Source organism: Schistocerca serialis, chromosome 12 (assembly GCF_023864345.2).
Source record: "Schistocerca serialis cubense isolate TAMUIC-IGC-003099 chromosome 12, iqSchSeri2.2, whole genome shotgun sequence".
NCBI classification, from domain to species: Eukaryota; Metazoa; Arthropoda; class Insecta; order Orthoptera; family Acrididae; genus Schistocerca; species Schistocerca serialis.
Genome location: NC_064649.1, coordinates 22,423,513 through 22,440,001, shown reverse-complemented (window position 1 = coordinate 22,440,001; position 16,489 = coordinate 22,423,513). Strand labels below are relative to the sequence as shown.

The window sequence follows — 16,489 nt, the reverse complement described above, 5'->3', positions numbered from 1 at the left end:
TATTAACAGCTACAAAGAGAGATCTAAGAAAAGAGACATTTTATGCGAAAGATCACTGCATCAAGAAAATTACGCCTTACACCAATTTTTCATGTCAATGTACCTGTCGACAAAAGAGATGCCAAAGGCCTACCAAGTGTTGGTAAAGAAAAATGTGTTTCAGATAGTATCTGAAACGGAGGAGGGATTTTTAACTAAACCAGTGGCTCAACATCGTTCGCCAATATCATCATTCAGCACAGAAAATAGTTCGTCTACCATGTCCATATCTGACTCTCCTGGTACGGAGTTTGAACCTTCAGCACCACATTTACTACAAACAGTGTTATGTTCATTATTTTAACAAATTTACAAATGGAAATTGTTTCTCTGAATTTTAATAAATATTGAGAGAAGAAAATACTTTATTTCAATTGTAGACCTTAAACATACAGCTAATTTTTCTTCTGTAGGTATGGGCTCCTGCATGTGACTTGGTTTTCCTCATATGTGTTGCTCTATCAATGTATGAACCTCTTCAAACTGCCGTCTGTTCAGTCGGAAGCTTTCCCTGAATACGTGATCAGGAACTTCCGTAGAAAACACGTATTCGCTATGTGTTCTTCGCTTTTGAATGTACTTGCTTTTCCATAGAGATCTTTCTCTGTTCTTGTATGCACTGTACAATAAACTAACACTCCTGAGTTCCGAATCAAAATCGGAATCTAAGTCTAACTGCATAGACAGACTCGTGGTGGTGGTGGTGGTGGTGGTGGTGGTGGTGGTGGTGGTGGTGCACACCGCACTGCTGGTGCCGGTGCCGTCGCTCTGGTAGTTCCTGGGCCACCGCTAGAGATCGCACGCTGCCACTACAGCTCGGGAATGTCCGCACCACCGCAATCGCCGCCACCTACACCACACTGCGTCAGTTTACTGACGCAGGGAGTGCAAGTGTCGTGTCCATAGCACTATTGTCATGTGACTAATGTGTTACTATCCACCCAGTGGTACTTAGGTCCGACTGTAGAGGATAGGGCACAGCGATTCTGGAAAGCCGGATCTAGGGCTGGTTAGATAGGGATTCTGCAAGCCAGGGCCCTTTCTGCGGAGAGACCAGCCCGCGTTTGCTGAGGCCAAGGCTCAGTATAGGTAAGGACCAATTTCCGGGAGTAGGCTTACTCAGTCACCATGCAAAGGAAACCGCGCAAAAACTCCAAGCCCCCCCCTCCCCCCCTCGAAGAAACTCCGACACACTCAGCCCCAGCCACAAACCCAACCAACCACCCAACCCCACAGGATCGATCCAGACCCACAGAAGAACCTCACTACCTGCTATAACGAACCCCAACCTGCTCTTCCTCCAGCCGATGACCCCACCAGTTGCCAGCCACGCTCCCTGCACGCTGGCACTGCCAACCCCTCCCATCAACAACCATCCTACCCCCAAATCGCATCCTCTCCACCTTGTCCCCCTGTCACCCAATCTCGAACCCCCCACAGGGCAAGTCGCCCAACAAACCCAACCACCACCTTCAGTCACAACCAGCCACCCAATGCCGCCCCATACAAACTGGAGCTGCGTAACCTAACAGCAGGAGTCACCCAGAAATCCCTCCATACCGAACTAAAACAGTTTACCTACACTGCGATCTCCAACTTGTACATTAGACGGGATGGAGTCGCTGTAATCGAAACTCGTGACCCGGAACTAAGACGACTCGTACTGACCAAATTCCCCTAACTGCCACCCCAGGGCCTCTTGCAGAGCAAACGAGACCAAACCCAGCACAACTCCCACGCCTCACGTCGTACTCAGTGGTAATCACAAAAGTGGAGATGGAACAACAATTGAGGACATCAAAGAGGGCGTAACTGAACAAGGTCACGTGTTTCATAACGTAATCAGAGTCAGGTCGCAGAAAACCAGCAAGCTGACCGACCTCGTCAGAATATTCTCCTCTGACAAAGACTCCCAAGACAGACTTCTAAAATACGCCTTCCGCCTCTTTAGTAAATTCCACTGGGTCGAACCATCCCGCACCCAGTCCTCGCTCCCCAAAACCTGCCTCAAGTGCTTCAGTTATGAGCACACAATCGAAGATTGCAAAGACGAGCTCAAATGCTCAAAGTGTGCTGGGCACCATCTGATAAAAGATTGCCCAAGCAAAGAGGCAAAATGTGCTAACTGTGGAGGGAACCATCCATCACTGGCTAAACACTGCCCCAAATTCCTCAAGGCCCCTCTTGCACCAGGAAGAATCCAAGAGGTATGATGCACAGTCTCTTCAGTTCAGCTCGGTGACAACATTGCCCCCACTCAACAATTTGTAATGGTAGAGGACTACATCAGAGCAACTGCAATGGTCTTAATGAACGTCATGCCTGACAGGTACGACCAAATAGGGAAAGCGATGAAGGAGGGAGCAAAATCATTCCTCAACTGTGAAGTAACAATCCTTTCCCATGGTCCACATGTCCACACAGGCGGTTTGCAATTGATACAGAATTTAGCCTCCCCCCCCCCCCCCCCCCCCTCCCGATGCAGGCAACCATACTTTTTTCTTGACTGCCAACCGTGATGCCGACGCCCCCAACCCTATCCCCACAAACTTCTCATCAGCCAACCGCACAGCAATACTGGGAAGATGGAACCTCGGCCAGTTGACAATAAAACTAACATTGCCTTCCTTAATGTGAATGGAAAACAGCCCCTAATAGAGCGAATGGTTAACTCAAATAACATCGGCCTAATAGGAGTCGCCGAAGTCTGTGCCGGCCCTAACCCTCTCCATCTCGCCAACATGACACTACACAGAACTCCGCAAACCCGAGCAAATAGAGGAGGGGTGGCAGTCTTCCACAGTGCTGACTTCCCCGCTGTCAGAATTGACCCACCGTCTCACTTAGCCAATCTTGAGCTCATTATCCTGAGAGCAAAAAAGCCCCTCTCTGGATCGCTTACACATCGTGACGGTCTACATCTACCCCCAAGACCCCTTCCCTGCAGTCCTGATTGCCTTCCTAGTCTCCAAAGGAGGATTTATTTTAATGGGGGACTTCAACACTCGCCACACTGCATTCGGATACTCTGCCGCGAACACCAGGGGCGTCTCACTACTAAACTTATTGGATGGCCACCCTGTAGTATGCCTCAATAATTCCTCACCAACCTTGATAAACTCTCGAGGCTTCTCAGTCCCGGACCGCATTCTGTGCTCAGTGACGTTAACTACCCCCTGCTCGGACTGCACCATAGGCGACAGCGTGGGCAGCGACCACCTTCCCCTACTGATCAGTACAACAGCTTTCAGCACCACCTAACCGCGCCCAGAGACAAAAATCATAAGAGCGGAAAACAAGGGAAATTGGAAAAAATTTGTGGAAATTCTCAAAACCGAACTGCCACAAACCCCAATATCAGATATACCCAACCTCAACAACCATAACACCAAAATCATAGAGGTCTTTAATAAAGCGCACAGTGGCAGCATTCCCCTCATCACCATCAAGGAAGGAGCTGATAAAATCCCCTCCCACATTCTCCACATCTTCAGGGGATAAAAGACACGTATACAGACGGTTTAAACAAACTCTCGGCCCATCCTAAAAAGGGAATGGAACAGACTAAGCCAGCAGGTTAGATCTGCTCTACAACACTGGCTAGCTGAAAAATGGACAGAAAAGTGCAGCTCCCTAAATCCAAAGGAACCAAAAAAAATTTGGCAAACATTTGAGAATATTGCAGGTCTAAGCAATGCCCCCTCAAGCACTGCCCTTGTCCTAGAAGACATCGTAGCAGACAATCCAGGGAAAGCTGAAATATTTCCCGACTCCCCAGTGCTAGTACACTCCTTCCCCAAAGACCCCCTGTTCGATGACCACCATGCCGAAAACATAAATGACACAGCAGAGCAACTATCCTAAGCCCCAATAGCCCTCACTAAGGACCAAACTGACCTAACCCACCCGGTCTGTGACTTAGAGATAGACACAGCAAACAAGAGAGGTAAAAACGTAGCACCAGGCCTAGATGGTATCACAATAAGACAGCTTAAAAATGCACCCGTCCAGCACCTCGTCTCCTCTTTGTCTATACTGTTCAATGCAACTCTCTCTCTCTCTCTAGGAACAGGGAGGGAGGGGGGGGGGGGGGGGGGGGGGGGGGGGAGACACCCAAGTCTGCATTTGCAGCCACAGTGCAACTCGCTGTCACTGTCAGCACATTCTGTCTAACTCAGCTGCGTTCGGTGTTTGGAGCCTAGGCATTTCCAAAGAGATAAACGGCGTGCTACTTCTCCAGTAGTATAGAATGCTCAGAAGCAAACACAGTTGAACAAAATTATTCCTTGCGGGTAGTGCAAACCTATATACAGGAGCCACCCCTGTTTGAAATAAAATTAAAGTTAAAATCACAACATACTATAATGTTACTTTTATTTATATGATGTCTCATAAGAACTGACTCCAGCTGACAAAAGAACTTTTTAACATTTCTCACAGGTGCTCATAAACTACCCCATCTCGTCTTAAGTTGGTTGCAATAGTAATAACCAATTCTATAACAATTTAAATGTGTCTGATTAATTTCGGATGATTCCAGGTGATGTATAGTTAAACAAAGCATATCAGCAATAGTTTCATTTGTGTCAGCTGTTTCTTGAAGAGAAAGCAGCAGTTATTCTTTTTTATTTAAAATACTTCTTATATTTTAATGAAATATTTTTTAAGCAATGCAGGTTATTTATTTATTTCTGATAGGTTCCGCAATGTTATATTTCACGTGAGGTAAATTATTATCACAAGTTACGACATTTAATCTGTAGCTCTTTCTGTTCTGTTGCCTAAAAATGTCTTCTTTGACTATTAGCTGTTGCTGGAATATGTTGTAAGTATTTCTAGTTTTTGTTGCTTCCCTTACATTCATAATGAAATAATTGCATATGATTATTTCAACTAGTTTTTGTGTTATAGACTTTTTCTAAGGCCATTCAAATAAAGACTATGTGAGATACAGAATCTGAAATACATTTGCAGCCTCTGTTCACGATGTTTGTGCACCACTGTATGAATCACTAACTTTCTGTCTTTATGCATTTCTTTCATATGCCTTAGCTTTCTACTAAACTGCTAATTCTAGCATATGTTTGATCACTTCCAGTGTTGATGTTCTGACTGCAAGAGCGCACAGTTTCAGAATTAGATGGTCTTGATAAATTAGGCTTGTGCATAACCATTTGTTACTTTACACGTTTAGAACTGTCAGTGCCTCTCGCAGTTTCTAATTGGTTAATGATGAAATATCTGCTTCAAATGGCCCATTTTTCTCTGATGGAATTTGTTTCTTGAGCGATGTGTATGTGCCACATGGAGTCTATATTTTAGTCTCCTGGCAGCTAGTCCACATCTTTCCTGCAGCTACAGTTCCTCTTCGTGCGTTCTCTTTATTGTGCAGTTGGTAATGTCAGATGCTGTTTTAATCATCTCCAGGACATTTTTAGTGGAATTTTTACTCTTGCTTCTTTCAACATAAGTTGTTTGATGTTGCACATAATCTTTTATGTGACAGGCTGTAAAGTACATTCTCTCCACCTATCGTATCTGGAGACTGCGAAGCCATGCTGTGTAGAAAAGGGGTAGCAACCAGAATGCTTGAGTCTGCAGATCAACTTACCACTCCGCCCTTAACTTGTGTAATAAATTTACATTATTTCTTACTAAAAGTTCAGAAATTACCTAACCACATAAAATATAAAAGGTGTGTATGAAACATGATGTTTTCATCAAAAATAGTATACAAGCTTACTAATGAAAATATTGATACCGAATGGTATGAAAGAGTTCGTAACGTTTATTAGGCTAGATTACTTCACGCCATCTTAGTCTTAGGCACAATGGAATATCTTCCACCCATGTGAAGTGGAGACATGAATTCCATTATTATGAAAGATAACTGAGAAAAATCTCTCCATCTGTGTACCTGATGTCTAGTTATCTCCCTCATAAGTGACTTCATCTATATTTGCGTTAACATTGACTTGCTCAAAGAATAACACATCTTAGTGGTCACATATACAGTATAATTTCTGTACACTTTGAAATATTTTTTTGAGCTACTTGTTATAAGTTGAGAACAGAACCTTTAAAGTTTTCTTTTTGTGTATTGAAAAGTTAGTTCACAGTTTTTTATTTCAGCAGTAAACATTGAAAAAATATAGTATTACTTAGAAAGCCGAAGTATTTTTAGCTCAAGAATAAGATAACATGGCCATAGCTGCCCTAGGTTGTGCTCAAAATGATGCACATTTCTTCATTCACTATTTTGAACTCGTATAATGGTGTTCTCTCTTACAGGGACCAAACCTTCAAATGATATGACTTCCGTTTCTGTTTTTGAAACCTGATATCTTTCAAAAACTTCTGGCTGTCACAAAGCATGATGAAAGGGAGTGATACAAGATGAATAGATCCTGAGAAAAATTTAGGTCCACCTGGCTCGGCTAACAGCAGCTGGCGAGGTATCTTTGCCCCCCGAGTTAATGATGGCTGCAACACGGGACCAGGGATGTCCAGCTCCCTATGTAACAGCCACTACATGTGCATCTGGAACCCAAGTGTCAAGGTGGCAGCCTTTCTTCATACCCCAGTAATAATTTATGCTGCAGACAGATCTTCTTCAAGCTCAGATTGAATTTTCTCACCTAGAATCCCCAGCCCACTTCATAGATTCACCTAGCTTTGGAGCATGGAATGACAAAACTTCAAGGCTGAGATGCCGTGGTAAATATATAAAACTATTTCCTGATGTTTTGTCTCTGACTGACGAACTCTGGGAGACATCTTTGGAGGTAAAACATCAACCTCGGAAGATGTCTTCTGCAGTCAGAGATGAAATCTCAGCAAATAGTTCTGTATATCAACCGTAGTCTATCAGTCTGGACATTTTGGCTGAAGTAAACAGAGACTGTCATGAAAACCTATGTTGTGTGAGAGAATACTTCTATTGGGGGTGTAGGGGAAGGGGGGCAGGGGGGGGGGGGGGGGGAGAGAGAGAGAGAGAGAGAGAGAGAGAGAGAGAGAGAGAGAGAGAGAGAGAGAGAGAGAGAGAGATATCTGAGTAATTGCTGTTGATGTGAGCAGCACAGTATTTTACGACTTCCACTTGACATGCTTCACATTCTCAACAAACATTGAATCTCAAACTTCAAATGTTTGCTGACAGCTTTAAGTTTTATTTGATAATCACTAGATACACACACACTTCTGAAAGATATTCTGTGTTCTATAGTCATTCTATGTATCTTCAATTATTATTCTTGAAGGACTTGTTCTTATTGTGTGCTGCTTGCTTTCTCCTGATGCTGTCAATTATTTTTTGTCCATTGATATTCATTATGTTGTAAAAAGTTCAGCTGTGGTTGCACATTTAAACTTCATTTGTTAATCCAAACTATATAAGTTAGCATTCATTGAACATGATTGATTTAGAATCAATGTTTGTCCAGTCAGTTTCCCTATTTCTGTGGGGGCAACAAAGGTAATTTTGTTGAAAAAGTTAGTAGATACTGTTTCTATATTTAGATGAAGTTTTACCTTTGGATTTTTTTTGCTGAGTGCATGTCTTCTTGAGGCCGAAGAACAACTACTTGAACTTGATCCACAGTCCCTCAGTGTATTGGTGGAGGACACTTCAGAGAACTGGCGACCTGTGTACTTTGCGCAACTTCTGCATGTTTAGAGATAGTGTCTAAATAATTGGTATATGAAACATGAATTTGGTGAAGAAAAGCATTTTAGCAATTGTGGCAAACATGAAAAATGCTATTAGTGAGTTATGTTAAGTGCGTTATCAAAAATCTGTGGCATTAAAACAGGTCTACAAAATTATTAGAATCAGCTATGACTGATGAAACCTTTTCACTTAGCATATGTTTAAGTCTTTTTGTTTATATGTGTGTTTCTGTGTGTTCCAGGAGATTTATGCTGCTGCCATTGGAATGAATACAGTGTTGTCAGATTCTTCTGTGTATCGTAAAGCATTTGTATGCTCACACAAATTGGTGTTCCTTGACATTGTGGTAAGGCAGGCCAACTTTGCCAAGATTTTTTATATTCTGTACCGTTGCAAGTTATTATCCTGCCTATTTTTGTGTCATACATTTACAGATAACCATGAAAAACAACTTACATACATTACACGCACAACTCTCACACACACATGAGGGGATAACCAAAGAAACCAAACTTACTTTTGTTTAACTCATTTATTCATATTATAAGTGTAAACATTCAATCCTCTTCAAAGTACTCTTCACTTGCACTAATACACTTGTCTGCTCTTACATTCATTTTTTCAAAATTCTTTTTTGTGTTCCCTGACAGCACCTCTGTTCCTTTTTATTTCACCTCAGCAACATCATTAAAACACTTTCCTTTCATTTGTCTTTCCATTCTAGGAAACAAAAGAAAGTGGGAAAGGGAAAGTGCGGGTGTGAGGAACAGGGATTGTACTATTTTTGGTCGAAAACTGTCACACAGACAGAGTTGTGTGTCTGAGCAGGGGCATTGTCTTGGTGGAAAAATCAGTCTCGCAAATGCAAAATCGAGCCTCTTCCACTGCACACTGTTGTGCAATTGTTTCAAAATGTCCAAGTAGAAAGCCTGATTAACTGTGTGTCACTACAGGATAAACTCTGAGTGGACGACTCCTCTCACACCCAAAAAACAAATTAGCAGTGTTTAATGTTTGATTTTACCTGACCTCCTTTGTTGAGCTGAGGCAAACTTGAAGTCTTCCACGACTTGATTGTGGCATTGATTTAGTATCATAAGCATAGTACCAAGTTTCGTCACCTGTGATAATTTTTGAAACAAACTTTGGATGATTTTGGGACTCTACTTTCAATGCACAGGATGCTTCCACGTGAATATTTTTTTTTTTTTTTTTTTTTTTTCAGTCGTGCACAAGTTTGGCAGCAGCCCTTCTCATTCCCAAATCTTGCACCATAATTCACTGCCCTGAGCTCCAACTGACTCCTGATGCCTCCTCAATTTCTCCAGTGGTCTGTCGTCGATTTTCGTTGATGACTGCACCAGTGTTTTCAACATTTTCATTTGTTTGGGCCATGGAAGAACAAACAGAACGAGTTTCGTCAGCAGCTGTCATTTCATCATTTGTGAAATGGGGAAACCACTCGAACCACTCTTGAGTTTTTCCCATAGCATCATCCTTGTGTGCCATTTTTAACATTTCAAGAATTTCTGTTCCACTTTTTCTGAGCAAAAAGTAGAATTTCACCACCACATACTCTTCACCAAAAAGCAATTGTCACTATAAACTCTACCAAAGCTAGTGATGACCTTTTTCAGTGACAACACTGAGCTTACTGACTCTGAAATGTTTGCTCTATGTGCTCCTAGTGGCAAAATGCGGTACTACAGAAGGTCTGCCCACCAAAAAATTTGTTCGGTTTCTTTTGGACAACCCCTCATATCACACGGGCATAAAGGCCATACTGCGACGAGCAGCAGTATTGGGTGCAGTGGGTGGAAGAGGCATGTGGAAGGGGTGGGGGAGAGAGAGAGAGAGAGAGAGAGAGAGAGAGAGAGAGAGAGAGAGAGAGAGAGAGAGAGAGTGCAGTGAGAGAGAGAGAGAGAGTGCAGGGTAGGGGAAGATGTCGCAGTGCTGCCTGTGGAAGAGTGCAGGGATGTGACGTGCTGTGGAGTGGTCACTGAAGTCGAGCACGCCACGTTTGGTGGTATTCTGATCTATTGGGTGGTACATCTGCCTCACGGCCCCACTTCATTGGTGGCCATTCGTGCAGAGAGACAGCTTATATATAGATGTATTTAGTTATCTTCACAGTTTACTAGTGATTTGAAAGAAGTATTGAAATCCTTAAATATAGTATGGGGTAGGACAAAGAAAACATGGAAGGGTGAACCCCAGAATAGCAGTCATTTGTCATTTGAATGGTTAAATTTATTTAACCACCGGATAATAGTGTGAATAAATAAATACAAATTATGAACGACTGGGTAAAGCTATTTAGTTGCATACAGCAACTTCAACAAATGATTTTACCTCAACAGGCCACAAAACTCAGTGCCAGAATAATATAAACCACTAAAAAAAATATTCATTTTTGTTTTAATAAAACTTCTTGTCTTGTAAAACAGAATCTTTTTAAAGGGCAGCAGCAAAGACATCTTTAAGACAATTGAAGAAAAAGTCACTTAAGTCCTTCAAAGGATTTCCAGGAAACGAATTATTATTATTTAATGACACAGGCCCGTAACACACAAGAGAGCAGACACTGCTAAAATCAGCGTAAAATCTACTGAAAATTTTATTAATTACCAAAACAGCAAAATGGATTAAGGTTGTCCACACATGAGGCAAGCACAATCCCAGTTTAGGCTGAAACCATTAATTATTGTTAAATGATCTGAAAATATTCTCGTAACATAATAATTGAGACAGTATGTGGTGCTTGAGCAAGTTCAGAAAAAAAAAAAAAAAAAAAAAAAAACGTAGCTAACCAAAATTCATAGTGGGCAATACAAGCATATTTCGAAGGAGATGTACCACTTTAAATAAGATTCCATAAATCGAGACATAAAGTAAGATAGCCACTACTTAATTTAAAATTTATTGACAGGCAGCATGAATCAGCACGCTAAGGCAGTCGTGGACTCCTCTCAAAGGCAGCCAATAAACCCCAATGGATCTGTGCAGCTACAAGATGCTGAAAAACCGGCTGCGAAACTCAGAAGACTAGGTGAAACAGAGGCCAAACAAACAAGTTAAGCAAATATTAATGGCCACCTACTCGAGAAATGGTCAGCATAGGGCCTCTTAATGTATCTCCAAATTTCAAAAATTTATCTTTAACCAAATTTACAAAATATAGAGAATGCGTATTAGTGGTGAATATAATGTCTCTTAAACGATTCAGCTGAATAAAATTTGATACAGGAAAACTTAATAAATGCCCAGATAATAAGATCTGGCAGTAATTTAGCCACACCATGCAGCAAGGAACCTTGTATGAACCAAGCAGTTATGTAAGTAAAATGACAAGCTTACCTCTACGAGACTGTATTTACTAATTAGATTACAAGCAATACTTCCTTCTGTGGTATTTACATGTGGAGATCTACTACACAATTTTAACACATATATTAAATGCAGGAAATTTCTGTTAAAGGAAACTAAATGTAAAATAAAATATTAAATGCAAAATTCTTCAAAGCACTTAAAATCACTATTTAACCTGCAAATTTTTGCCACAGCTTATTGCCAAAACACTTTCCCAGAATACTACAACTCAGGAAAGCCTACAGCCATATCAATGGGAAAATGTAACATTAAGGTTAACTACAGAATTTAATCTTGGACACTGCATAAGCCAACACACATACACTACAATGAAGCTCTCAGTGGTATGTGGAATTCCCCAATACAGGCACAGTTACACATACAGACAAATGTTCGACTGATCAGATATATAAATAAGCTGAAGAAACATAACCTTAATTCAGATGATTACGTGCAAACAAATGTTTCAGTAAGCTACCAAGTGCAGGCAATAGAGATGGGCATATTGTAGTGTGAGAAATACTAAGCATAAACTCACAATGTGACAGATACTTAATAATCCTGGAAGTATCCAGTGCGGCTCCCAGCACCCAGTCCTGCACAGAATGGAGAATCAAAGCCGGACAAATTAGTGGGCGTGGACAGAAGGATGCTGCACTCAGCTCAGTGTCGTGACTCAGACTTCACTGGTTACCGGTTACATCAGGTGTAGACAGAAACTGTGTCCAGAACTGGGCCCATCGTGCTCTCTAGTCTGCTGTCACTGGCTGCCTGGCCAGCAATTCGAACTACATGACTCTGTCATTATTTCACCAGGTGCGTAATCTTACTTTTTGTGGATGTTCGCAGGTATTTCTACGAGGAGTTGCTTTTTGTGGGCTCAACGATCTTTCCTTTTTCCTAGAGACACTATATTTTTTTCTCGTCACCAGTAACAATGCGGGATAGAAATGGTTGGTGTTGTTAATCAGCCAATTGATGACAAACAAGTAGAGATACACATATGGTCACCCACTGACTTTTGTGATCTCGGCTTAGAGCATGCGGTACACATACATCGAATTTTTGAATTTTCCCCATTGCATGCACGTGTCGCGTGATGGTAGAATGATCACAGTTCAGCACACCCGCCGCTTCTTGAGTACACTGATATAGTTCTTTGTGGATTAATGTGTTTAAACAATCTTCACCAAACCATGTAGGTCTTCCTGGACATGGAGTGTCACTAATGCCAAAACAATCATCCTCAAAACAAGAAAATAATTTTCTTGCCATGCTCTATCCAATGGCATTATCCCCATGCACAGCTGTCAGCCCTCTGTTGAGCTTGAATTGAAGAATATCTCAGAAATGTTCAGGTTTATCCTCTTGATAGTGAATTTTCTAGCGTCCGCAGCTCCACTCACTATCTTCAAATGATAAAATGACAACACGTAAACTCAAATAGTAACACTGAACTACAAATAAAAAAGGTAATCTATAAATAAGCCCATAGCAACTGGAATACCCACACACAAAACAAAAACATTATGAACTTGTGCACCAACCTAATAGCATGTTCTAAGAAAAATTAAAAACATTTGTAATCGGGCTACTGTAAGAGGCAATGGCATGTGTGTTGCTTCTGGTATCTACTCGTTTTCTTCTATGCTAGCTGTTGGGATATTAAGTAATGCAGGTGTTTTTCTATTACAATAAAGACAGACAGTTGAGGAGCATGTTGTGTTTGATTTGTGTGATAAACCATAAAAATACAATAGTGTGTCCTAGATAGCTCGTAGCTGTTAATGACTAATAAGTTCAGAGTTACAGAGGTATGTATCACAAACTAACTATCAATGACAGTTATGTCAAAGATTATAGAAACCTACAAAAATATACAGAAAAAGAATATAGGATCTATGCTCCGGTCAAGGTTGCTAGTAGACAAAAGTATTGTTAACAAATGACACCCATAACATTGTTGTAGTCATGATAGAAGTCTAAAATGACATTTCACCTAATCATAGTAAAACATCTGTTCAAATGTGGATAAAGAGTCTTACATGTATGTTTAACAAGTGTTAGACTATAAAACCACAATATGGCAGGGAAACATAATAAAATTCTTGAAATGATAAAGTATAATATGAAACCTGTTGTTCGTTAGTCAGTTTATAACAATAATATAAATCAACAGCACCCGAAATGCTTTTCTTATGGGGATATAATATTATAAATCACAACTTGTATTAATTATGAGTATGGTGTAGTATGAGATTTCATTTAAAATGGTAAATGTAGGTAACAGTAATCTTAACAGTGAACCAATTGGGTTCAATATAGTTGGATATGACTTCTAATCATCAAAATCATTATAGGGGCACTCTAAACCTAGACTTTGTGCAACTTAGAACTTCAGCCTCAGTTACCATGTATATAATCCATAAATAGAATGTAATCATGCAAGTATAAAGCAAAGAAATCAAATTAGGACTAATCTCTAGACAGCAGGCCCAAAACAATGAGTGCTACACAGATTCACTAAGACCTCAGTTAACTACTAACCTAGGCCAATGGCAATTAGATTAGATTAGATTAGATTACTACTAGTTCCATGGATCATGAATACGATATTTCGTAATGATGTGGAACGAGTCAAATTTTCCAATACATGACATAATTAGGTTAATTTAACAACATACTTAAGTTAATATAACAACTTTATTTTTTTGTGTTTTTTTATTTTTATTTTTTATTTTTTTTATTTTTTTAAAATATTTTTTTTCTTAATTTGTATCTAAAAATTCCTCTATGGTGTAGAAGGAGTTGTCATTCAGAAATTCTTTTAATTTCTTCTTAAATACTTGTTGGTTATCTGTCAGACTTTTGATACTATTTGGTAAGTGACCAAAGACTTTAGTGCCAGTATAATTCACCCCTTTCTGTGCCAAAGTTAGATTTAATCTTGAATAGTGAAGATCGTCCTTTCTCCTAGTATTGTAGTTATGCACACTGCTATTACTTTTGAATTGGGTTTGGTTGTTAATAACAAATTTCATAAGAGAGTATATATACTGAGAAGCTACTGTGAATATCCCTAGATCCTTAAATAAATGTCTGCAGGATGATCTTGGGTGGACTCCAGATATTATTCTGATTACACGCTTTTGTGCAATAAATACTTTATTCCTCAGTGATGAATTCCCCCAAAATATGATGCCATATGAAAGCAATGAGTGAAAATAGGCGTAGTAAGCTAATTTACTAAGATGTTTATCACCAAAATTTGCAATGACCCTTATTGCATAAGTAGCTGAACTCAAACGTTTCAGCAGATCATCAATGTGTTTCTTCCAATTTAATCTCTCATCAATGGACATACCTAAAAATTTGGAATATTCTACCTTAGCTATATGCTTCTGATTAAGGTCTATATTTATTAATGGCGTCATACCATTCACTGTACGGAACTGTATGTACTGTGTCTTATCAAAATTCAGTGAGAGTCCGTTTACAAGGAACCACTTAGTAATTTTCTGAAAGACAGTATTGACAATTTCATCAGTTAATTCTTGTTTCTCAGGTGTGATTACTATACTTGTATCATCAGCAAAGAGAACTAACTTTGCCTCTTCATGAATATAGAATGGCAAGTCATTAATATATAATAAGAACAACAAAGGACCCAAGACTGACCCTTGTGGAACCCCATTCTTGATAGTTCCCCAGTTTGAGGAATGTGCTGATCTTTGCATGTTACGAGAACTACTTATTTCAACTTTCTGTACTCTTCCAGTTAGGTACGAATTAAACCATTTGTGCACTGTCCCACTCATGCCACAATACTTGAGCTTGTCTAGCAGAATTTCATGATTTACACAATCAAAAGCCTTTGAGAGATCACAAAAAATCCCAATGGGAGGTGTTCGGTTATTCAGATCATTCAAAATTTGACTGGTGAAAGCATATATGGCATTTTCTGTTGAAAAACCTTTCTGGAAACCAAACTGACATTTTGTTAGTACTTCATTTTTACAGATATGTGAAGCTACTCTTGAATACATTACTTTCTCAAAAATTTTGGATAAAGCTGTTAGAAGGGAGATTGGACGGTAATTGTTGACATCAGATCTATCCCCCTTTTTATGCAAAGGTATAACAATAGCATATTTCAGTCTATCAGGGAAAATACCCTGTTCCAGTAAGTTACCTACCATACAGGCTCATGATTTTTGTGTAAATTTATTTTGAACTAAAGTTAAAGACAATGGTCTAAAACTAATGTGGCATAGTGAGAAAGTGTGTTAGATTAAGACCATTCAAGTAAAGTACACAACCTATGTTTGTTAATTAGCTTCAGTTCCCCTTTCAGAATTTGTTGAGGTGAAGTGAAGGTGTAACTGTATATTTCCTGTAGGTGGTCCATTTTCTTGTATTTTTAGTTGCATAAATTATGTCTAATATTTTATCCTTGAGAATGACAATTGCACATTTGATTGAATTTTTAGTGTTAAAGCATTCACGGGCTCACAGTGTCTTATACAAAAGTTTCTGCCAGTCAGACCATGATAGAAATAGGGGCAGTTGTCATAAGCAGTCTCGTATATTCCTGATTTTTCAAGACCTAGGCTGGTGGTTTTAGCTGTGTATACTATGTTACATTGTTTAGTGTTATTTATAATTTTGTCTTTAAAGTTTAAATTGTTATCATGGCAGTACTATTCAGAAAACATTAGTTAATGGTTTATTCATAGATCCTGACAATATTATATCGGACATCTCATCTTAATTAAAAGAGGAGAAAGTTTATAAAAATTCAACTAATTCAGGCTTACAGCAACACTGTTTCATGTAGGTGTAGATTAACATGTTGTGCTGTTAATTTTGATATGTTGTGTACTGCTATCTTTATACATAATTGCAAACAAGAGTATAATTAATTTAAGAAAGATACATCTGTTTGGTTAAGATGTATCATGTAACTCATCACTGCTCACATTAAAATCACTCATTTTCTGCTGTCATCACATGTTTGATGAAACTACTGCTATCTTCTTGAATTCTTAGTAGTGTTCTGTAGATGTGTCTGAAAAAGGCTAGACAGCACCTCAGCATAGTGAAAGAGCTGCTGAGATGAGTGAAACTGAAAGATGATGTATCCCTCACAGACCCTGGTCATATTATTTTACACTAATATTCATTAAACTATGACATTTTTATCGTTAATGTTAAATTTTTGCCATGTGTTATTTACATTAATCCTTGGCTTCGTAGTGTGCACTATTTAGGGGATAATTTTTAGGCGACTTCCGAAATATTTGGTTTTTACTTGCCTTTTATCTCATTGGGAAATTTATAATATAATAATAATAATAAATTGTTTAATTTTAATTAATAATTAAAATAATAATAATAAATTTGGTATTATTT

At 39.4% G+C, this 16,489-nt stretch overlaps 1 long non-coding RNA gene across 1 annotated transcript in view; it reads left to right on the top strand.

Annotated features, from left to right (window-relative positions):
* LOC126428055 (uncharacterized) overlaps window positions 1-16,489 on the top strand; it is a 164,219-nt gene that overhangs the window by 143,995 nt on the left and 3,735 nt on the right. Inside the window, exon 3 of the long non-coding RNA XR_007576762.1 lies at window positions 7,950-8,054. This is a non-coding gene — a long non-coding RNA (uncharacterized LOC126428055). The remainder of the gene's footprint in view (window positions 1-7,949; window positions 8,055-16,489) is intronic.